This window comes from Pristiophorus japonicus, unplaced genomic scaffold (assembly GCF_044704955.1).
Source record: "Pristiophorus japonicus isolate sPriJap1 unplaced genomic scaffold, sPriJap1.hap1 HAP1_SCAFFOLD_640, whole genome shotgun sequence".
Taxonomy (NCBI): domain Eukaryota; kingdom Metazoa; phylum Chordata; class Chondrichthyes; family Pristiophoridae; genus Pristiophorus; species Pristiophorus japonicus.
The window spans coordinates 31,059-53,801 of record NW_027254552.1 but is presented as its reverse complement, the minus strand read 5'-3'; the positions used below and the strand labels follow the sequence as shown (position 1 = coordinate 53,801).

Here is a 22,743-nt window from a genome sequence, read left to right as displayed (position 1 = left end):
ATTCGATCGGCCGCAGCAATTTTCCAAAGGAACATGGAAAGTGTGCTACAGTTGGTTCCACACATCGTGGTTTTCCAAGACGACGTACTGGTCACAGGTCGGGACACCGTCGAACACTTGCAGAACATGGAAGAGGTTCTAAGTCGGCTAGATCATGTGGGACTCCGGTTGAAATGCGCAGTGTGTTTTCCTGGCACCAGAGGTCGAGTTCTTAGGGAGAAGAATTACGGCAGATGGCATCAGACCCACCGACGCCAAGACGGAGGCCATCAAGAATGCGACAAGACCACAGAACATGACAGAGCTGCCGTCATTCTGGGGACTCCTCAACTATTTTGGTAATTTCCTACCTGGGTTAAGCACCTTGCTAGAACCTCTACATGTGCTATGCAAGGGAGATGACTGGGTATGGGGTAAATCACAAGAGGCTGCTTTTGAGAAAGCCAGAAATCTGTTATGTTCCAACAAACTGCTTGTCTTGTATAACCCATGTAAACGCTTAGTGCTAGCTTGCAATGCATCTTCATACGGGATCGGGTGTGTGTTACAACAAGCTAACAAATCGGGAACATTGCAACCGGTCGCCTATGCATCCAAGAATTTGTCCAAGGCCAAAAGGGTCTATAGCATGATTGAACAAGAAGCTCTGGCATGCATTTACGGGGTGATAAAAATGCACCAGTATCTGTTTGGTCTCATGTTTGAGCTGGAAACTGACCATAAACCGCTCATATCGCTATTCTCAGAGAGCAAAGGGATTAATACCAATGCCTCTGCCCGCATCCAAACATGGGCACTCATGCAGGCTGCATACAGCTATGTAATCCACCACAGATCAGGCAGAGAAATGCGCTGATGCTCTCAGTCAGCTACTATTGCCCACCACCGGGGTGGAAATGGCAAAGCCTGCAACTTGCTCTTGGTGATGGATGCATTTGAAAATGAAAAGTCACCCGTTACCGCCTGCCAGATCAGGACCTGGACCAGCCAGGATCCTTTACTGTCCCTTGTAAAAAACAGTGTCCTCCATGGGAGCTGGTCCAGCATCCCAGTGGAGATGCATGAAGAGATCAAGCCATTCCAGCGGTGCAACGACGAAATGTCCATACAGGCGGACTCTCTTTTGTGGGGTAATCGTGTGGTTTTGCCTAAGAAAGGCAGGGAAATGTTCATACACGACCTACACAGTACCCACCCAGGCATAGTAATGATGAAAGCTATAGCCAGATCCCATGTGTGGTGGCCCAGCATCGACGCAGACTTAGAGTCATGCATGCGCCAATGCAACACTTGCTCTCAACAGAGCAATACACCCAGAGAGGCACCGCTAAGTTTGTGGTCATGGCCCTCCAAACCATGGTCGAGGTCCACAATGACTTTGCAGGCCCGTTCCTAGGCAAAATGTTTTTGGTTGTTGTGGATGCTTAAAAATGGATTGAATCTGTAATATTGTCTGTAAGCACATCCACTGCCACCATTGAAAGCCTTCAAGCCATATTTGCCACACAGTCTGCCCGATGTCCTTGTCAGCGACAATGGGTCATACATCACCAATGCTGAATTCAAGGAATTCATGACCCGCAATGGGATCAAGCACTTCACATCTGCCCCGTTCAAGCCCACATCCAACGGTCAGGCAGAACGGGCAGTGCAGACCATCAAGCAAAGCTTGAAATGCTTATCGGATGGCTCCCTGCAGAACCGCCTGTCCCAAGTCCTGCTCAGCTACAGCACCAGACCCCCCTCACTCACGGGGGTTCCCCCAGCCAAACTGCTCATGAAAAGGGCGCTCAAAACAAGGCTCTCTCTTGTCCACCCTGATCTCCATGATCACATCGAGGACAGGTGGCATCAATGAAGCAGGTACCATGATCATGCAGACTTATCACGTGATATTGACGTCAATTACCCTGTATTAGTACGCAATTGTGGAAATGGTCCCAAATGGTTTGCTGGCACTGTCATAGCCAAAGCAGGGAGTCAGTTGTTTCAGGTCAAACTTGCCAATGGACTAATGTGCAGAAATAATTTGGACCAAACCAAACTGCGATTCACAAACAGCCTCGAGCAACCTGATGAGGACACCACCAACTTCGACCCTCCAACATATACACAAGCGACAACCGACATCACGGTTGACCACGAAACTGAACTCACCATCCCCAGCAGCCCGGCAAGGGCAGCTGTCCAGCAGCCCAGCGAAGAACCAACCAACTCACCCACAACTGCATTTGTACCGAGACGATCGACAAGTGAGTGAAAAGCCCCAAATCGTCTCACCCTGTAAATAAGAGTACTATTGACTTTGGGAGGGAGTGATGTCATGTATGCAACCCCAGGCAACCTGTATAATACTGCCACCAGAGGGCTTACCTGTTGGATCCCAGCATCCCTTGGGAGCACTGCATATAAGCAGGCCTCCCACACTGTACCAACACTTTGGAGTCTGAATAAAGGAGCTCAGGTCACACTTACTCATTGTCTACAGTACTCAGTTGCATTACTTTATTATGAGCATAACACCACCGATCTCTGAGCTCTCTTCCTGTTGATTCCCAGGGCAATCAATCACCACTCGCCAACATTATGCTGCCAGATTAAGTTGATGGGCTCAGAGGAGGTAATAAATTGAGGCCATGAATCTGAGTTAAGAAATAAAATTAGAGAAGCATGAATAAATGAACGAGTAGAGGCAACATAAACTAAAGGGTACAATCCTAAAGGGGGTGCATGAACAGTGAGCGGGTTTACGCACACAAATCGCTGAAGGTGGCAGGACAGGTTGAGAAAGCAGTTAAAAAATTTACAGGATCCTGTGCATCACAGAGGCATGGCGTACAAAAGCAAGGAGGTTATGATGAACCTTTGTAAAACATTAGTTCAGCCTCAACTGGAGCATTGTGTCCAATTCTGGGCACCGCACATTAGGATGTGAAGGTCTTAGAGAGGGTGCAGAAAAGATTGACAAAAATGATTCATGAGATGAGGGACTTCAGTTACGTGGATACACTGGAGAAGCAGGGATTGTTCTTCTTTGAGCAGAGTTGATAGAGGTGTTCCAAATCATGAGTGGTCCAGACAGATTAGATAGAGAGATACTGTTCTCGCTGGCAGAAGGGTTGAGAACCAGAGGAGACAGATTTATGGTGATTGGCAGAAGATCATCATCATCATAGGCAGTCCCTCGAATCGAGGATGACTTGCTTCCATGTTAAAAAGTTCACACGTGTTTCAATGAAGCACCTAAAATTCCAGGTCCAAACTAAATCTTGAAGGGTGGAAGATGCCTGTGCGTGGAATTTTTAACGTGTGGTGACCATTACATGCAAGCCACCACAGCCTTGACAGAGCTAGGTCTTGGTCCAGTGGCAAGGATTAATCAAGACGACTGGAGACCAGCTCTGCTGCACGGACCTAGTGCGCATACAAATCGCAGTGTGGGCTGGTCCATGCTGCACCTGGGTCCTCACCTCTTCTAGGCCCTGAACTCGCGCCTCTCCTGGGCCCCGATCACGTCCCTCTACAATCTCTCGCCGCTCCTTCACCCCGACCTCGCCGCTCCTGCTGTACCTGCCCACGCTCCAATCACTGCCCTGGACCTTGGTGACGGCCCTTTTCACTGCCATTGCTCACCTGCTGCAGCACATTCTGCTCCCTGGAGTGGTACGCCGCCACGCTGCTCCTTCCGCTCCCCGGCCTGCTTCAATGGTGGTCGCAGGCCGGGGGCCACTCAGACTGCTGGTCTAGGCCACCACGCTGCTGCTTCCGCTCGCTGGCCTGCTCCGATGGTGCTCGCAGGCCGGGGGCCGCTCAGTCTGCTGGGCTAGGCTGCCATGCTTCTCTTTCTGCTCCCCGGCCTGCTCCAATGGTGGTCGCAGGCTAGGGTCCGCACAGACTGCTGGGCCAGGCCGCCATGCTGCTCCTTCTGCTCCCTGGCCTGCTCCGATGGTGCACTCTTTGGTAGACTGCGGGTAAGACACACAAAGAAACTACACACAGGACAGTTGAACAGCTTCTCCCCAGTGTGAATTCGCTCGTGTACCAGTAAGTGGGATGAACGAGACACACACACACACCCGAGTGAGAGTGTTCCAGTGCACTGCCTGTGAAAATAGCTTTAACCAATTACACAGCCTGAAAAAACATCACACCATTCACAGTGGGGATAAACCGTACACATGTTCTGTGTGTGGATCAGGCTTCAACTGATCGTGCAACCTGGAGAGATACAAGGACACCCGCACCACGGAGAAACCGTGAAAATGTGGGGATTGTGGGAAGGGATTCAATTGCCCCTCTGCACTGGAAACTCATCGACGGCGTGACAATGGAGAGAGGCCGTTCAACTGCCCTGTGTATGTGAAGGGATTCACTCGTTCATCCAATCTGCTGGTACATGAGCGAATTGGCAGAAGAGCCAAAGGTGATGTAAGAAAAATCTATTTTATGCAGCAAGTGGTTACGATTTGGAATGCACGGCCTGAAAAAGGTGGTGGAGGCAGACTCAATCACTGCTTTCAAAAGGGAGTTGTATAATTATCTGAAAGAAAACATTTGCAGGGCGGGGCAGAGGGACTAGCTGGGAGTCAGCAAAGGCTGGATGGGCTGAATGGCCTTCCGTGCAGTAACCATTCTCTGATTGTGTGAGCAGAACACATAAGTCTGGTCCCTAACTCAATCGAAAGCGTTCCTGATTGTGAGCAACTCTGTTAAACCTGCCCTGCACCTTCACTGCTCCAAGGAGAAACACCCCAGATGCTGCAGCCATCATCTTATTGAATGGTGGCAGGCTCGAGGGACCAAATGCCGACTCATCTACTATTTCTGATGTTCTCATGTATTCATGTCACTGGTCCCCAGCCTGCACCTGATGGCCTCCCTGCAGTAAGATGGCCACCGCGCATGCTCCCTGCCCTGCAGCGGGACAATGGGAAGCATTGTGACGTCGAGGAAGCCCCGCCCCTGTCGCTCCCCGCGGCGGTCGGTCCCGTGCTGCCCAAAGATGGCGGCCGAATTCCCCGCAACCCCCGACAGTAACAAAGGCCCGTCCCCGCCCGAAGGTGTCCCGCAGCCGCCATCCGCCAACCAAATCTCGCCGCCCGCGCATGTCCGTGAGAATGTGAGTCCGTAGGGACGCCGGGCGCGCTCCTCCATCCTCCGCGACGGCGGCGGCGAAGCATCGTCCGTCCGCGGCCAATAGGCTGGCACACGCCGGCGCACAACCCCTCTGTCCGCTCACCACTCCTTCCCCCTCTCTCCTTGCCTCTCTCACTCCATCCACTCTCTCCCTCCCTTCCACACACTCTCTCCCCTTCCTCCCTCTTTCCTCTCCCCCTCTGTCTCTCCCCTTCCCCTCTCTTTTCCCCCCTGTCTCCCCTTCCCCCTCTCTCTCACTCCTTCCCCTCCCTCTCCCCTTCCCCCTCCCTCTCACTCATTCAACTCTCTCTTTTCCCTTCCTGTCTCTTTCCTGCTCCTTCCTCTATCTTTCACAGAGCGGGTAGCTCCATAGCTCAGGGGTTAGAGCACTGGTTTTATCAACCATGGTTCGTGAGATCAAATCTCTCTGGGGTTTTGTCAAAATTAGTTTAGTATTTAAATACACTGTCAATTAACAAGGGGTTTAATTATGAATATTAAACAGCTCCGAGACCGAACCTTGAACAGAAGATTCTCCTTTCCCTTTCCCTGTCACTACACATTCTGCCTCTTTTTACTCTCTCTCGCTTTCCCCGTTTCTCTTTATCACTCATTCCCCTCTCCCCTTCCCCACTCTCTCCACTTCCCCTCTCTCTCCCCTTACCCACTCTCTCCCTCATTCCCCTCTCTCTCCCTTTCCCCTCTCTCTCCCTTTCCCCTCTCTCTCCCCTTCCCCACTCTCGCCCCTTCCCCACTCTCGCCCCTTCCCCTCTCTCTCCCCTTCCCCACTCTCTCCCTCATTCCCCACTCTCTCCCCTTCCCCACTCTCTCCCCTTCCCCACTCTCGCCCCTTCCCCTCTCTCGCCCCTTCCCCTCTCTCTCCCATTCCCCACTCTCTCCCCTTCCCCACTCTCTGCCCTGACCCTCTCTCTTCCTCACTGTCTCCCCATCCCCTTCCCCTCCCACTCTCTCCTCTCCCTCTCTCTCTCCCACTCCTTCCCCACTCTCTTCCCTTCCCCTCTCTCGCCCATTCCACACTCTCCCTCTCTCCATCCCCTCCCTCACTTGCCCCACCTCCCTCTCTTCCCCACTCTCTCCCTTTTCCCTCCCTCTCTCTCGCCTTCCCCATCTCTCTCAATCATTCCACTCTCTCTTTTCCCTTCCACTCTCTTTCCTGCTCCTTTTCCTGTCTTTACCAGGGCTGGTGGCTCCATAGCTCAGGGGGTCAGAGCATTGGTTTTGTAAACCAGGAGTCGTGGGTTCAAATCTCACTGGGGCCAACTCAAAATTAGTGTCAGTATTTAAATACACTATCAATTAACAGAGGCTTTAATTATTAATATTAAACAGCTCCGAGACCGAACCTTGAACAGAAGATTCTCCTTTCCCTTTCCCCATCACTACACATTCTGCCTCTTTTTTCTCTTTCCCGCTCTCTTGCTTTCCCCGTTTCTCTTTATCACTCATTCCCCTCTCCCCTTCCCCACTCTCTCCCCTTCCCCATTCTCTCCCTTCCCCACTCTCTCCCCTTCCCCTCTCTCTCCCCTTCCCCACTCTCTCCCTCATTCTCCACTCTCTCCCTTTCCCCTCTCTCTCCCATTCCCCACTCTCTCCCCTTCCCCACTCGCTCCCTCATTCCCCACTCTCGACCCTTCCCCTCTCTCTCCCCTTCCCCACTCTCGCCCCTTCCCCTCTCTCTCCCATTCCCCACTCTCTCCCCTTCCCCACTCGCTCCCTCATTCCCCACTCTCGACCCTTCCCCTCTCTCTCCCCTTCCCCACTCTCGCCCCTTCCCCACTCTCGCCCCTTCCCCTCTCTCGCCCCTTCCCCACTCTCTCCCCTATCCCACTCTCTCCCCTGACCCCCTCTCTTCCCCACTCTCTCCCTTCCCCCTCCCTCTCTCTCGCCTTCCCCCTCTCTCTCACTCCTTCCACTCTCTCTTTTCCCTTCCACTCTCGTTCCTGCTCCTTCCTGTCTTTCCCAGCGCAGGTGGCTCCGTAGCTCAGGGGTTAGAGCACTGGTCTTGTTAACCAGGAGTCGTGGGTTCAAACCTCACTGGGGTCTACTTAAAATTAGTGTCAGTATTTAAATTCACAGTCAATTAACAGGGGCTTTAATAATAAATATTAAACATCTCTGAGACCGACCCTGGAACAACAGGCATGTCGTCTCTCTTACACGCTCTCCCCTTGCAAATCTCTCTATCCCTTCACCATCACGACCTGTTCTACATCATTTTCCTCCTCTCTCCCTTTCCAACTATCTCGCTTTCCCCGTCTCTGACTCATTCCCCTCTCCCTCTCTCACCCCTTCCCCTCTCTTGCTCTCCCCTTCCCTCTCTACTTTCATTCGCTCCCCACTCCTTCCCCTCTCTCTCCTTCCTCATCTATCTTACTTCTCTCCCCAACCCCTCTGTCCGCTAACCACTCCTTCCGCCTCTCTCCTTGCCTCTCTCACTCCATCCACTCTCTCCCTCCCTTCCACACACTCTCTCCCCTTCCTCCCTCTTTCCTCTCCCCCTCTGTCTCTCCGCTTCCCCTCTCTCTTCCCCCCTGTCTCCCCTTCCCCCTCTCTCTCACTCCTTCCCCTCCCTCTCCCCTTTCCCTTCCCTCTCACTCATTCAACTCTCTCTTTTCCCTTCCTGTCTCTTTCCTGCTCCTTCTTCTATCTTTCACAGAGCAGGTAGCTCCATAGCTCAGGGGTTAGAGCACTGGTCTTATCAACCAGGGATTGTGAGATCAAATCTCTCTGGGGCTTTGTCAAAATTAGTTTAGTATTTAAATACACTGTCAATTAACAAGGGGTTTAATTATGAATATTAAACAGCTCCGAGACCGAACCTTGAACAGAAGATTCTCCTTTCCCTTTCCCCATCACGACACATTCTGCCTCTTTTTACTCTCTCTCGCTTTCCCCATTTCTCTTTATCACTCATTTCCCTCTCCCCTTGCCCACTCTCTCCCCTTCCCCACTCTCTCCCTTCCCCACTCTCTCCACTTCCCCTCTCTCTCCCCATCCCCACTCTCTCCCTTTCCCCTCTCTCTCCCCTTCCCCACTCTCTTCCCTTCCCCTCTCTCTCCCCTTCCCCACTCTCGCCCCTTCCCCTCTCTCTCCCCTTCCCCACTCTCTCCCTCATTCCCCACTCTCTCCCCTTCCCCACTCTCTCCCCTTCCCCACTCTCGCCCCTTCCCCTCTCTCTCCCCTTCCCCACTCTCGCCCCTTCCCCTCTCTCTCCCCTTACCCACTCTCTCCCTCATTCCCCACTCTCTCCCTTTCCCCTCTCTCTCCCCTTCCCCACTCTCTCCCCTTCCCCTCTCTCTCCCCTTCCCCACTCTCGCCCCTTCCCCTCTCTCTCCCCTTCCACACTCTCTCCCTCATTCCCCACTCTCTCCCCTTCCCCACTCTCTCCCCTTCCCCACTCTCGCCCCTTCCCCTCTCTCTCCCCTTCCCCACTCTCGCCCCTTCCCCTCTCTCTCCCCTTCCCCACTCTCTCCCCTTCTCCACTCTCTCCCCTGACCCTCTCTCTTCCTCACTGTCTCCCCATCCCCTTCCCCTCCCACTCTCTCCTCTCCCTCTCTCTCTCCCTCTCTTCCCCACTCTCTCCCTCCCCCCTCCCTCTCTCTCGCCTTCCCCCTCTCTCTCACTCCTTCCACTCTCTCTTTTCCCTTCCACTCTCTTTCCTGCTCCTTCCCGTCTTTCCCAGCGCAGGTGGCTCCATAGCTCAGGGGTTAGAGCACTGGTCTTGTCAACCCGGAGTCGTGGGTTCAAACCTCACTGGTGTCTACTCAAAATTAGTGTCAGTATTTAAATTCACAGTCAATTAACAGGGGCTTTAATTATAAATATTAAACATCTCTGAGACCGACCCTGGAACAACAGGCATGTCGTCTCTCTTACACGCTCTACCCTTCCAAATCTTGCCCATCACGACCTGTTCTACATCATTTTCCTCCTCTACATCATTTTCCTCCTCTCTCCCTTTCCAACTATCTCGCTTTCCCCTTCTCTGACTCATTCCCCTCTCCCTCTCTCACCCCTTCCCCTCTCTTGCTCTCCCCTTCCCTCTCTACTTTCATTCGCTCCCCACTCCTTCCCCTCTCTCTCCTTCCTCATCTATCTTACTTCTCTCCCCAACCCCTCTGTCCGCTAACCACTTCTTCCCCCTCTCTCCTTGCCTCTCTCACTCCATCCACTCTCTCCCTCCCTTCCACACACTCTCTCCCCTTCCTCCCTCTTTCCTCTCCCCCTCTGTCTCTCCCCTTCCCCTCTCTTTTCCCCCCTGTCTCCCCTTCCCCTCTCTCTCACTCCTTCCTCTCCCTCTCCCCTTCCCCCTCCCTCTCACTCATTCAACACTCTCTCTTTTCCCTTCCTGTCTCTTTTCTGCTCCTTCCTCTATCTTTCACAGAGCAGGTAGCTCCATAGCTCAGGGGTTAGAGCACTGGTCTTATCAACCATGGGTCGTGAGATTAAATCTCTCTGGGGATTTGTCAAAATTAGTTTAGTATTTAAATACACTGTCAATTAACAAGGGGTTTAATTATGAATATTAAACAGCTCCGAGACCGAACCTTCAACAGAAGATTCTCCTTTCCCTTTCCCCGTCACTACACATTCTGCCTCTTTTTACTCTCTCTCGCTTTCCCCGTTTCTCTTTATCACTCATTCCCCTCTCCCCTTCCCCACTCTCTCCCCTTCCCCACTCTCTCCCTTCCCCACTCTCTCCCCTTCCCCTCTCTCTCCCCTTACCCACTCTCTCCCTCATTCCCCACTCTCTCCCCTTCCCCTCTCTCTCCCCTTCCCCACTCTCGCCCCTTCCCCTCTCTCTCCCCTTCCCCACTCTCTCCCTCATTCCCCACTCTCTCCCCTTCCCCACTCTCTCCCCTTCCCCTCTCTCTCCCCTTCCCCACTCTCTCCCCTTTCCCACTCTCTCCCCTGACCCTCTCTCTTCCTCACTGTCTCCCCATCCCCTTCCCCTCCCACTCTCTCCTCTCCCTCTCTCTCTCCCACTCCTTCCCCACTCTCTTCCCTTCCCCTCTCTCACCCATTCCACACTCTCCCTCACTCCATCCCCTCCCTCATTTGCCCCACCCCTCTCTTCCCCACTCTCTCCCTTTCCCCTCCCTCTCTCTCGCCTTCCCCCTCTCTCTCACTCATTCCATTCTCTCTTTTCCCTTCCACTCTCTTTCCTGCTCCTTCCCCAGTCTTTACCAGGGCTGCTGGCTCCATAGCTCAGGGGTCAGAGCACTGGTTTTGTAAACCAGGAGTCGTGGGTTCAAATCTCACTGGGGCCGACTCAAAATTTAGTGTCAGATTTAAATACACTATCAATTAACAGGGGCTTTAATTATGAATATTAAACAGCTCCGAGACCGAATCTTGAACAGAAGATCCTGCTTTACACACTCTGCCTCTTTTTACTCTTTCCCGCTCTGTCGCTTTCCCCATTTCTCTTTATCACTCATTCCCCTCTCCCCTTCCCCACTCTCTCCCCTTCCCCTCCTCTACCCTTACCCACTCTCGCCCCTTCCCTCTCTCTCCCCTTCCCCACTCTCTCCCTCATTCCCCACTCTCTACCTCTTCCCACTCTCTACTCTTCCCCACTCTCTCCCCTTCCCCACTCTCGCCACTTCCCCTCTCTCTCCCCTTCCCCACTCTCGCCCCTTCCTCTCTCTCTCCCCTTCCCCACTCTCTCCCTCATTCCCCACTCTCTCCCCTTCCCAATCTCTCCCCTTCCCCTCTCTCTCCCCTTCCCCTTCTCTCCCCTTCCCCACTCTCTCCCTCCCTCCCCTCTCTCTCCCCTTCCCCACTCTCTCCCCTCCCCCTCTCTCTCCCGTTCCCCTCTCTCTCCCCTTCCCCACTCTCTCCCCTTCCACTCTCTCTCCCCTTCCCCACTCTCTCCCCTTCCACTCTCTCTCCCCTTCCCCTCTCTCTCCGCTTCCCCACTCTCTCCCTTCCCCACTCTCCCCTTCCCTCTCTCTCCACTTCCCCACTCTCTCCCCTTCCCCTCTCTCCCGCTTCCCCACTCTCTCCCATTCCCCACTCTCCCCTTCCCCTCTCTCTCCACTTCCCCACTCTCTCCCCTTCCCCTCTCTCTCTCCCCTTCCCCACTCTCTCCCTCATTCCCCACTCTCTCCCTTCCCCCTCTCTCCCCTTCCCGCTCTCTCTCCTTCCCCTCTCTCTCCCCTTCCCCACTCTCGCCCCTTCCCTCTCTCTCCCCCTTCCCCACTCGCTCCCTCATTCCCCACTCCTCGCCCCTTCCCCCTCTCTCTCCCCTTCCCCTCTCTCTCCCCTTCCCCACTCGCTCCCTCATTCCCCTCTCTCTCCCCTTCCCCACTCTCTCCCCTTTCCCACTCCTCCCCTGACCCTCTCTCTTACTCACTGTCTCCCCATCCCCTTCCCCTCCCACTCTCTCCTCTCCCTCTCTCTCTCACACTCCTTCCCCACTCTCTTCCCTTCCCCTCTCTCGCCCATTCCACACTCTCCCTCTCTCCATCCCCTCCCTCACTTGCCCCACCTCCCTCTCTTACCCACTCTCTCCCTTTCCCCTCCCTCTCTCTCGCCTTCCCCCTCTCTCTCACTCCGTCCACTCTCTCTTTTCCCTTCCACTCTCTTTCCTGCTCCTTCCCCTGTCTTTCCCAGGGCGGGTGGCTCCATAGCTCAGGGGTCAGAGCACTGGTCTTGTAAACCAGGAGTCGTGGGTTCAGACGTCACTGGGGTCTACTCAAAATTAGTGTCAGTATTTAAATTTACAGTCAATTAACAGGGGCTTTAATTATAAATATTAAACATCTCTGAGACAGACCCTGGAACAACAGGCATGTCGTCTCTCTTACACGCTCTCCCCTTCCAAATCTCTCTCTCCCTTCCCCATCACGACCTGTTCTGCATCTTTTTCCTCCTCTCTCCCTTTCCAACTATCTCGCTTTCCCCGTCTCTGACTCATTCCCCTCTCCCTCCCTCGCCTCACCCTCTCTCAACCTTCCTCTCTCTTGCTCTCCCCTTCCCTCTCCAATTTCATTCGCTCCCCACTCCTTCCCCTCTCTCTCCTTCCTCGTCGATCTTACTTCTCTCTCCAATCCCTCTGTCCGCTAACCACTCCTTCCCCCTCTCTCCTTGCCTCTCTCACTCCATCCACTCTCTCCCTCCCTTCCACACACTCTCTCCCTTCCTTCCTCTTTCCTCTCCCCCTCTGTCTCTCCCCCTTCCCCTCGCTCTTCCCCCCTGTCTCCCCTTCCCCCTCTCTCTCACTCCTTCTCCTCTCTTTCCACTTCCCCTCTCTCTCACTCATCAACTCTCTCTTTCCCCTTCCTGTCTCTTTCCTGCTCCTTCCTCTTTATTTCACAGAGCAGGTAGCTCCATAGCTCAGGGGTTAGAATACTGGTCTTGTCAACCCTGGGGTCGTGAGATCAAATCTCCCTGGGGATTTGTCAAAATTAGCTTAGTATTTAAATACACTGTCAATTAACAAAGGGTTTAATTATGAATATTAAACAGCTCCGAGACCGAATCTTGAACAGAAGATTCTCCTTTCCCCTTCTCCCTCTCTCCCTGCTTTCCCCATCACTGCACATTCTGCCTCTTTTTACTCTTTCCCGCTCTCTCGCTTTCCCCGTTTCTCTTTATCACTCATTCCCCTCTCCCTTTCCCCACTCTCTCCCCTTCCCCACACTCTCCCCTTCCCCTCTCTCTCCCCTTCCCCACTCTCGCCCCTTCCCCTCTCTCTCCCCTTCCCCCTCTCTCCCTCATTCCCCACTCTTTCCCCTTCCCCACTCTCTCCCCTTCCCCACTCTCGCCCCTTCTCCTCTCTCTCCCCTTCCCCACTCTCGCCCCTTCCCCTCACTCTCCCCTTCCCCACTCTTTCCCTCATTCCCCACTCTCTCCCTCATTCCCCACTCTCTCCCCTTCCCCTCTCTCTCCCCTTCCCCTCTCTCTCCCGTTCCCCTCTCTCTCCCCTTCCCCACTCTCTCCCCTTCCCCTCTCTCTCCCCTTCCCCACTCTCTCCCCTTCCCATCTCTCTCCCCTTCCCCACTCTCTCCCGTTCCCCTCTCTCTCCCGCTCCCCTCTCTCTCCCCTTCCCCACTCTCTCCCCTTCCCCTCTATCTCCCCTTCCCCACTCTTTCCCCTTTCCCACTCTATCCCCTTCCCCACTCTCTCCCATTCCTCACTACCCTTCCCCCTCTCTCTCCCACTTCCCCACTCTCCTCCCCTTCGCTCTCGCTCTCTCTCTCCCACTTCCCCACTCTCTCCCTTCCCCACTCTCTCCCCTTCCCTCCCCTCGCTCACCCCTTCCCTCTCTGCTCTCCCTTCCCCTCTCTTGCTCTCCCCTTCCCTCTCTACTTTCATTCGCTCCCCACTCCTTCGCCTCTCTCTCCTTCCTCGTCTATCTTACTTCTCACCAACCCCTCTGTCGTAACCACTCCTTCCCCTCTCTCCTTGCCTCTCTCACTCCATCCACTCTCTCCCTCCCTTCCACACACTCTCTCCCTTCCTCCCTCTTTCCTCTCCCCCTCTGTCTCTCCCCTTCCCCTCTCTCTTCCCCCCTGTCTCCCCTTCCCCCTCTATCTCACTCCTTCCCCTCTCTCTCCCCTTCCCCCTCCCTCTCACTCATTCAACTCTCTCTTTTCCTTCCTGTCCTTTTCCTGCTACTTTCTCTATCTTTCCTAGAGCAGTTGGCTCCATAGCCCAGGGGTTAGAGCACTGGTCTCGTTAAACCAGGGATCGTGTGTTGAAGTCTCCCTTGTCAAAATTCGCTCAGTATTTATATACAATGTCAATTAACGAGGAATTTAATTATAAATATTAAACAGCTCCGAGACCAAACCTGCAACAAAAGACTCTTTCTGTTCTCCTTTTGCCCCCCTGACCCGTCCTTTACCCTTCTCTCTCTCTCCCGACCTTCCCCATCACTACACATTCTGCCTCTTTTTACTCTTCCCCTCCCTCTCCCATTCCCCACTCTCTCCCCCTTGCCCACTCTCTCCCGTTCCCCTCTCTCTCACTCCTTCCCCACTCTCTCCCCTTCCCCACTCTCTCCCGTTCCCCACTCTCTCCCGTTCCCCTCTCTCTCCCCTTCCCCACTCTCTCCCGTTCCCCACTCTCTCACTCCTTCCCCTCTCACACTCCTTCCCCGCTCTCTCCCCCTTCCCCACTCTCTCCCGTTTCCCTCTCTCTCCCCTTCACCTCTCTCTCCTGTACCCATTCCTCCGCTCTCTCTCCCCTTCCCCTCTCAGCCCTCCCTCTCTCTCTCATTCCTTCCCCATCTCTCCCCTTAACTTCTCTTGCACCTTCCTTCCTCTCTCTCCCCTGCCCCTGCTAGTCTCCTCTTCCCCCTCTCTCTCACTTCTTCCCCACTCTCTCTCTCCCCTTCCCCTCTCTTTCCTGCTCCTTCCAGTGTCGTTCCCAAAACCGTGACTCCATAGCTCAGGGGTTAGAGCACTAGTCTTGCAAACCAAGGGTCGTGAGTTCAGAATTCGCAGGGGTTGACTCAAAATTCACTGTCAATTAGGAAAAGCTTCGATTATAAATATTAACAAGGGTTTTAATTATAAATATTAAACACCTCCAGGACCGACCCTGCAACAACAGGCTTTTGTCTCTCTTACACTTTCTATCCATCCAAATCTCTCTCTGCCTTTTCCCATTTGACATCTTTTTACCCCGCTCTCCCTTAACGCTATCTCGCTCTCCCCGTCTTTCACTCATTCCCCCCTCACCACACCCTCTCTCCCCTCACTTTCAATCTTTTCCTGTCTCTCTCTCTCTCCCCTTCCCTCTCTCACTCCTTCCCCTCACTCTCTCCATCCCCTCCCCGCCCCTCCCATCCCCTTTCCCCTGTCTATCACTTCTTCCTAAATTCTACCCCACGTAAACTAGAGGTGATCTAAAACTCGGCTGCCCCCGTGTCCTAACTCGCACCCAGTCCCGCTCACCCATCACCCCCTGTGCTCGCCGACCAACATTGGCTCCCGGTTAACCAACGCCTCGATTTCAAAATTCTCATCCTTGTTTACAAATCCCTCCTTGGCCCTCGCCCCTCCCTATCTCTGTAACTTCCACTAGCCCCTACACCCTCCCTATCTCTGTAACTTTCTCCAGCACTACACCCCTCCCTATCTCTATAACCTCCCCCAGCCCCAACACACCTCCCTATCTCTGTAACCTCCTCCAGGCCCTACACTCCTTCCTATCTCTGTAACCTTCTCCAGCCCGACACCCCTCCCTATCTCTGTAACCACATCCAGCCCCTGTACCCCTCCCTATCTCTGTACCCTCCTCCTGCCATTACACCCCTCCCTATCTCTGTAACCTTCCCCAGCCCCAACACCCCTCCCTATCTTTGTAATCTCCTCCTGCCCCAACACCCCTCCCTATCTCTGTAACCTTCTCCAGCCCCTACACCCCTCCCTATCTCTGTAATCTCCATTAGCCCCACAACCCCCCGAGATGTCTGCGCTCCTCTAATTCTGCCCTCCTGAGCATCCCTGATTATAATCGCTCCACCATCGGTGGCCGTGCCTTCTGTTGCTTGGGCCCCAAGCTCTGGAACTCCCTCCCTAAACCTCTCCGCCTCTCTACCTCTCTTTCCCCTCTCACTCCCCTTCCCCCTTCTCTCTCCCCTTCCCCCACTCTCTCACTCCTTCCACTCTCTCTTTTCCCTTCCCCTGTTTTTCCTAGAGCAGGTGGCTCCATAGCTCAGGGGTTCAAGCACTGGTCTTGTCAACCAGCGGTCGTGAGTTTGAATCTCATTGGAGCCAAATCAAAATTAGCTGAGTATTTAAATTCACTGTCAATTAACAAGGGCTTTAATTATAAATATTAAACAGCTCTGAGATTGACCCTGGAATGACAGCTCCCCTCTCCTCTTCTCGTCCTGGTTTACTCTCTCTCCCATATTAAAAAGCTCTCTTTCCCTTCCCCATCATGACTCATTCTACATCTTTTCTCACTCATTCTCCTTTCTTATCCTCTCTCCTTCCCGTCTCTCCCTCCTTCCCCTCCCCGTTCTCACCACCCCTCCCTCTCTTTCCCGTTTCCCTCTCTCTCTTTCCCCTTCCTCGCTCTCCTCTTCCCCTCTCACTCTCCCTCTTTCCGCTCTCTCTCCTCTCTCCCCTTCCCTCTCGACTTTTATTCTCTCCCCACTCCTTCCCCCCTCTCTCCCCTTCCCTCTCTACTTTCATTCTCTCCCCACTTCTTCCCCTTCTCTCCCCTTCCCCTTTCTCTTCTTCCCCCTCGAGAGACACACAGAGAGAAAGTGAGAGTCTGTGAGAGAGACAGAGAGAGTGAGAAAGTGTTGTTTGTGCAATAACTGAACAGACGGAATACTGTAAACTTCGAACAGGTACAAACCTGGCTCTACTTTATTAGGGCCCAAAGTGATTACATTACAAGATGGCTGGCCTTTTATACCTGGGCCGCACACACGTGTGCACAGCCCAATGACCTCCAACAGTGGCCCCACCTGGTGGCTAATAACCCCAAGCACACATACATGACAGAAAGAGAGAGACAGGGAGACTGAGAGATTGGGACAGAGTGTGACTGAGTTGCCTTGGGATGTTTTACTACGTGAAAGACTCGATATATCGATGTTGAGAGGCGAATATTGAAGAGACGGGGGCAGGAGTCTGGGGGATGAGACACAATCTGAGCGTTTCACTGACCCCTCCTTATTCTTCAAGCACACATCACTAACTGGGGAATGACCCACAGCCCAGCGCAGGTGGCTCCATAGCTCAGGGGTTGGAGCACTGGTCTAGTAAACCAGGGGTCGTGAGTTCAAATCTCACTGGGGCCTGCTCAGAATTAACTCAGTATTTAAATTCACCGTCAATTAACAAGGGCTTTAATTATGAATATTAAACAGCTCAGAGACCGACCCTGAAACAACAGGCTCCCTTCGTACTCTCTCCTCCCTTCCCATTGTAACCCATTCAACATCTTTTTCCCAGTCTCTCACTCATTCCCCTCTCTCACCCTCTCCCCTACCCACTCTCTGTGTCTCTTCTCCCTTTCTTTTCAGATTCTCCGATAAAAATATACGGACATAAGAAATAGCAGCAGGAGTAGGCCATATGGCCCCTCGAGCCTGCTCCGCCATTTAATACGATCATGGCTGATCCGATCATGGACTCAGGTCCACTTCCCCACCCGCCCCCTTATCCCATTATCGTTTAAGAAACTGTCTATTTCTGTCTGAAATTTATTGAATGTCCCAGCTTCCACAGCTCTCTGAGGCAGTGAATTCCACAGATTTACAACCCTCTGAGAGAAGAAATTTCTTCTCATCTCAGTTTTGAATGGGCGGCTCCTTATTCTAAGACCATGCTCCCTAGTTCTATTCTCCCCCATCAGTGGAAACATTCTCTCTGCATCCACCTTGTCAAGCCCCCTCATAATCCTATACATTTCGATAAGATCACCTCTCATTCTTCTGAATTCCAATGAGTAGAGGCCCAACCTACTCAAACTTTCCTCAAAGTCAACCCCCTCATCCCCGGAATCAACCGAGTGAACCTTCTCTGAACTGCCTCCAAAGCAAGTATATCCTTTCGTAAATACGGAGACCAAAACTGCACGCAGTATTCCAGGTGTGGCCCCACCAATATCCTGTATAACTGAAGCAAGACTTCCCTGCTTTTATACTCCATCCCCTTTGCAATAAAGGCCAAGATTCCATTGGCCTTCCTGATCAATTGCTGTACCTGCGTACTATCCTTTTGCATTTCATGCACAATATCCCAAGGTCTCGCTGTACTGCAGCACTTTGCAATCGTTCTCCATTTAAATAAAAACTTGCTCTTTGATTTTTTTGCTGCCAAAGTGCATGACCTCACACTTTCCAACATTATGCTCCATCTGCCAAATCTTTGCCCACTCACCTAGCCTGTCTATGTCTTTTTGCAGATTATTTGTGTCCTCCTCACACATTGGTTTTCCTCCCATCTTTGTATCGTCAGCAAACTTGGCTACGTTACACTCAGTCCCATCTTCCAAGTCGTTAATATAGATTGTAAATAGTTGGTATCCCAGCACTGATCCCTGCGGCACCCCACTAGTTACTGGTTGCTAACCAGAGAATGAACCTCTTGTGTTCCTAACACAGATGAGACTGCACACAGGGAGGTTAAAGTAACAGTGGCCTCAGTCTTTATTAAGACACTCCAGAGTGAAGAACAGGCCTTAGGGGCCGGCTTATATACAGTGCTCCCAAGGGATGCTGGGATCCATTGGGACTTCAGGGGATGCACTCCCTGGTGGTGGAAGATGGGAGTGCATGCTTTACAGATACACAACAGAACCATCTATTCTTCTCTCTCCCCTTCCCTCTCTCAGTCCTTCCCCTCTCTCTCCCATCCCCCTTAACTCTCTCTTCGTCCCCACTCTTTCCCCCTCCCCCTCTCTCTCTCCCCTTCCCCTCCCACATTACCATTCCCCTCGCTCATTCCCCTTCCCCTCTCTCTCTCTCTCTCCCCTTTCCTCTCGACTGTCATTCTCCCCCCACTCCTTCCCCCCTCTCTCCTTCCTCCTCTAGCTTGCCTCTCTCTCTCTCTCCCCCCTCTCTCCCCTTCCCCCTCTGCTTTTTCACTCTCCCCATCACTCTCCCTCTCCCCTTCCACTCTCTTCCCTCCCCTCCCTCCACTCTCTCTCTTTACCCTTTCTTTTCAGATTCTCCCCTTCTCCCTCTCTCTCCCCTTCCTTTCTCTCTCCCCTGCCTCCTCCCTCTCTCGTCTTCCCATCTCTCTCCTCTTCCCGTCTATCCACTCCCTCTCTCCTTCTCTGACACTCCCCTCTCTCTCACTCTGTCTCCCTCTCTCTCCCATCCCTCTCTTTCCCCTTCCCCCTCTCTCTCACTCCTTCCACTCTTGCTTTTCCCTTCCCCTCTCTTTCCTGTTCCTTCCCCTGTAACTGCAAAAGCAGGTGGCTCCATAGCTCAGGGGTTAGAGCACTGGTCTGGTAAACCAGCGGTCATGTGTTCAAATCTCACTGGGGCCTACTCAAAGTTAAATCAATATTTAAATTCGCCCTCAATTAACAACAGTATTGAACAGCTTTGAGACTGACCCTGGAGCAACAATCTCCTTCTGTCTCCAGTAATATCACTCTCCCTTCCCATTCTGCATCTTTTTCCCGCGATCGAGCTTTCCCCATCCCTCACAGGCTCCCCTCTACCCCTCTCCCCCACCCTTTCACCATCTCTGTTTCTTTCCCCTCTCCCCTTCCCGCTCTCTTTCCCCTTCACGTCTCTTTCCACTCCTCCACTCTCGCATTCCCCTTCCCACCTCCCTCTAACCCTTCCCTTTTCTCGCTCTCCACTTCCCCTCTCTCCCCTTCTCTCTCACTTTCATTCACCATGCACTCCTTCCCTCTCTCTCCTTCCTCCCCTATCTTCCCTCTCCCTCCCCTCCCCCTCATTCCCCTACCCCCTCTCTCCCCTTCCCCCCCTCTCTCCCCTTCCCCCTCTGCCTTTTCAGTCTCCCTTTCCCTCTCCCCTCCCCTCTCTCTCCTCCCCTACCTCCTCTGTCTCTCCCTTTTCCCTTTCTTTTCAGATTCTCCCCTTCTCTCTCTCTTTCCTGTTCCGATCTCTCCTCTCCCCCTCTCTCTCCTCTGCCCCTCTCTCTCTCCCCTTCCCTTCTCTCTCTTCCTCCATTTTTCCCCTTCCTCCTCACTCTCAGTCCTTCCCCTCTCTCTCACTCCTTCCACTCTCTCTCCGCTTCCCCTCTCTCTCTGACTTCTTCCCCCTCTCTCTCCCTTCCCCCTCCCACTCATTCCTTCCCCTCTCTCTCTGACTCCTTCCCCCTCTCTCTCCCTTCCCCCACCCTCTTATTCCTTCCACTCTCTCTCTCACTCCTTCCCCCTCTTTTTCCCTTTTCTTCCTCTTTCCCCTGCCACAGCCCTCCCTCCCCCCCTCTCTCCCCTTCCCGCTCTCTACCTCCCTGTCTCCCTTCCCTCTCTGTCACCTTCCCTCTCTCACTCCTCCACTCTCTTCCCCTCCCCCTCTCACTCCTTCCACTCTCTCCCTCCCTTCCACACTCTCTCTCCCCTTTCCCCCCTTTCTCCTCTCGCCTCTCTCCCTCCCTTCCACACTCTCTCTCTCTCTCTCCCCTTCCCCTCTCTCTCTCCTTCTGCTCCCTCTCTTTCCCCTTCCCTTCCTCTCTCACTCCTTCCACACTCTCTTTCCCCTTTCCCCCTCTCACTCCTTTCCCTCCCTCTCTTTCCCCTTCCCCCTCTCTCTCACTCCTTCCCCTCTCTGTCTCCTCTTCCCCCTCTCTCTCACTCCATCCTACTCTCTCTCACTTCTTCCCTCTCTGTCTCCCCTTCCCCCTCTCTCTCACTCCTTCCCCTCTCTGTCTCCTCTTCCCCCTCTCTCTCACTCCTTCCTGCTCTCTCTCACTCCTTCTCTCGCTGTCTCCCCTTCCCCCTCTCTCTCTTTCCTTCCACGCTCTCTTTTCCCTTCCCCTCTCTTTCCTGCTCCTTACCCTGTCTTTCCCAGAGCAGGTCGCTCCAAAACTCATGAGTTAGAGCACTGGTCTAGTAAACCAGCGGTCGTGAGTTCAAATCTCACTGGGCCTACTCAACATCAGCTAATTTATTAAATTCACCGTCTATTAACAAGGGCTTTAATTATAAATATTAACCAGCTCTGAGACCGACCCTGGATCAACAGGCTTCCCTTGTCTCTCTTACACTCTCTCTCCCTTTCCAAATCTTTCTCTGGCCTCCCCATCACTGTTATGTTCAGAATAAATCCACAGGTCTGTATCGTAAGCTGAAACTATTGTGACTTTGGTCTTTTTATTGAGACCCCAGAGTGGGAAAGCAGCTTGGTAGATCACCTTATGTACCTGCTTGCCCCAGGGTGCACAAGTGACCCTTAGGCCTCCCACAGGTGTGCCCCCTAGTGGCAAGTCTTACATATTGGTGAGGTTTACGTGCATATATAACATCACTCCCCCCCCCCCCCCCAGCCCCATCCAAAGGCTTATGTACAAGTTATTTGCAAGTTGAGGTGATATGACGCCCTGTGTCCCCGGGTCGATCACCTGATTTGAATTCTTGGCATGGGTGAGTTGGTCGGAACGTTGCTGCCTGGCCGAGTGGCTGGTGTGATGGGACTGACGTGGCCAGTTCTTTTCACAATGGTGGCCTGCTTATCGATAGTTTTCAGTCTGGTCTGGTCCAAACGCTTTCTGCGTTTGCCCAGTATATGGTTTCACAACCAAACACTCCATTTTCATCACACACACACACACTCCATTCCCCTCTTTGGCTAACACAGTGCTCTCGGCCCATCTGGGGTCCCTGAATATTGTCGACGTCACTTACTCTGATGTGGCGTGGAGGGGGGGTACGATCGTGGTGCATTCTCTGCTGAAAGCATACAGAAGGCTCGGTCCTGAGCGATTCTGCCTGGTGACTGCGTAGCAACCCTGGACAGCCAGGGTCTGCAGGGAGTCTACCGTGACATGTGTGGTGCTCGGCTTTGTGGTTTGGGCTGCCCGCTGTGGACTATTGTCGCTGACCATAAGGTCTGGCGAGCCCAGGATGGCCGATACGGCCCTGAGACTTTCAGTGGTAGCGGGAGGCCGTGTGGTCCCCGTGGATCCTGGGCCATAGTACAGAGGTTCCCGCACCACCGACTGTGTGTAGCCTCCCTGCCTTTCTTTGCAACGTTGCAGGGTTTGCCCCACAGGGGGGGCAATCTGATGGGATGAGCATTACGTCTTTGCGATGGATAAGCTGCATCACCCCCATCTGGCGGTTCGCCGTGAGCAGGCGGTAATGTGGGACCCTGGTTGGTCCAGGTCCTAAACTGAAGGGGCCGTTACGGTTGACTCATCGCTTTCTCGCACTTCCGTAACAACGAGCAGGTCTGTGGGCTGCGCCATTTCCACCCCGGTTGGTGGGCAAGGTTGGCCAACTGAGGGCATCAGCGCCGTTCTCAGTGCCTGGCCCGTGGCGGATCATGTTACAGAGCACAGACAGTGTAAGACATATTCGAAACAAAGCCTTGATAATGGTGCCTCTGCTCTCCCAAAACTGTGGGATGGGCAGCTTGTCTGACTCGGGCACATATTGGGATCCACGTTGGTGCGTCTCTTTTGCCCTGTGAACGCAGGCTACTGCCTTGGGTAACTTATAGGATACATGTACAACCGGTTGGGGCTTGCCCGCTATTTTGGCTTGGTGTACAACACTCCGGAACTTGTGTGGTAACACATCACTTGCTACGAACACTTTGTTAGAGACATATACAACTGGTTGGGATTCGCCCGCTACTTTGGCTTGCTGTACAACACTCCCGACCTCGTGTGGTAACACATCACTTGCTACAAGCACTTTGTCAGATACATATACAACTGGTTGGGGCTCACCCGCTACTTTGGCTTGCTGTACAACACTCCCGACCTCGTGTGATAACACATCACTTGCTACAAACACTTTGTCAGATACATATACAACTGGTTGGTGTTTGCCCTCTACTTTGGCTTGTTTTAACGTACCCCCGACCCCATATGATAGTACATCATTGGCCGCGAAAGAATGCTCACATGGGTTCCACAGTGCAAACAACTTATTGGAACGTAGTGGGTTCCTGGCCTTCTCAGC

The 22,743-nt window shown here is 53.2% G+C and overlaps 6 non-coding genes across 6 annotated transcripts; all 6 read left to right on the top strand.

Moving 5' to 3' along the window:
* Positions 1-6,342: 6,342 nt before the first annotated feature.
* On the top strand, positions 6,343-6,416 carry trnat-ugu (transfer RNA threonine (anticodon UGU)). Its single transcript has one exon. It is a non-coding gene; the product is annotated as a tRNA-Thr (tRNA).
* A 711-nt stretch (positions 6,417-7,127) lies between these two features.
* Positions 7,128-7,200, top strand: trnat-ugu (transfer RNA threonine (anticodon UGU)). Its single transcript has one exon. It is a non-coding gene; the product is annotated as a tRNA-Thr (tRNA).
* A 3,154-nt stretch (positions 7,201-10,354) lies between these two features.
* On the top strand, positions 10,355-10,427 carry trnat-ugu (transfer RNA threonine (anticodon UGU)). Its single transcript has one exon. It is a non-coding gene; the product is annotated as a tRNA-Thr (tRNA).
* Positions 10,428-15,817: 5,390 nt separating this feature from the next.
* trnat-ugu (transfer RNA threonine (anticodon UGU)) lies at positions 15,818-15,890 on the top strand. Its single transcript has one exon. It is a non-coding gene; the product is annotated as a tRNA-Thr (tRNA).
* A 967-nt stretch (positions 15,891-16,857) lies between these two features.
* On the top strand, positions 16,858-16,930 carry trnat-agu (transfer RNA threonine (anticodon AGU)). Its single transcript has one exon. It is a non-coding gene; the product is annotated as a tRNA-Thr (tRNA).
* Positions 16,931-19,055: 2,125 nt separating this feature from the next.
* trnat-ggu (transfer RNA threonine (anticodon GGU)) lies at positions 19,056-19,128 on the top strand. The gene has a single exon. It is a non-coding gene; the product is annotated as a tRNA-Thr (tRNA).
* The last annotated feature ends 3,615 nt before the right edge of the window (positions 19,129-22,743 follow it).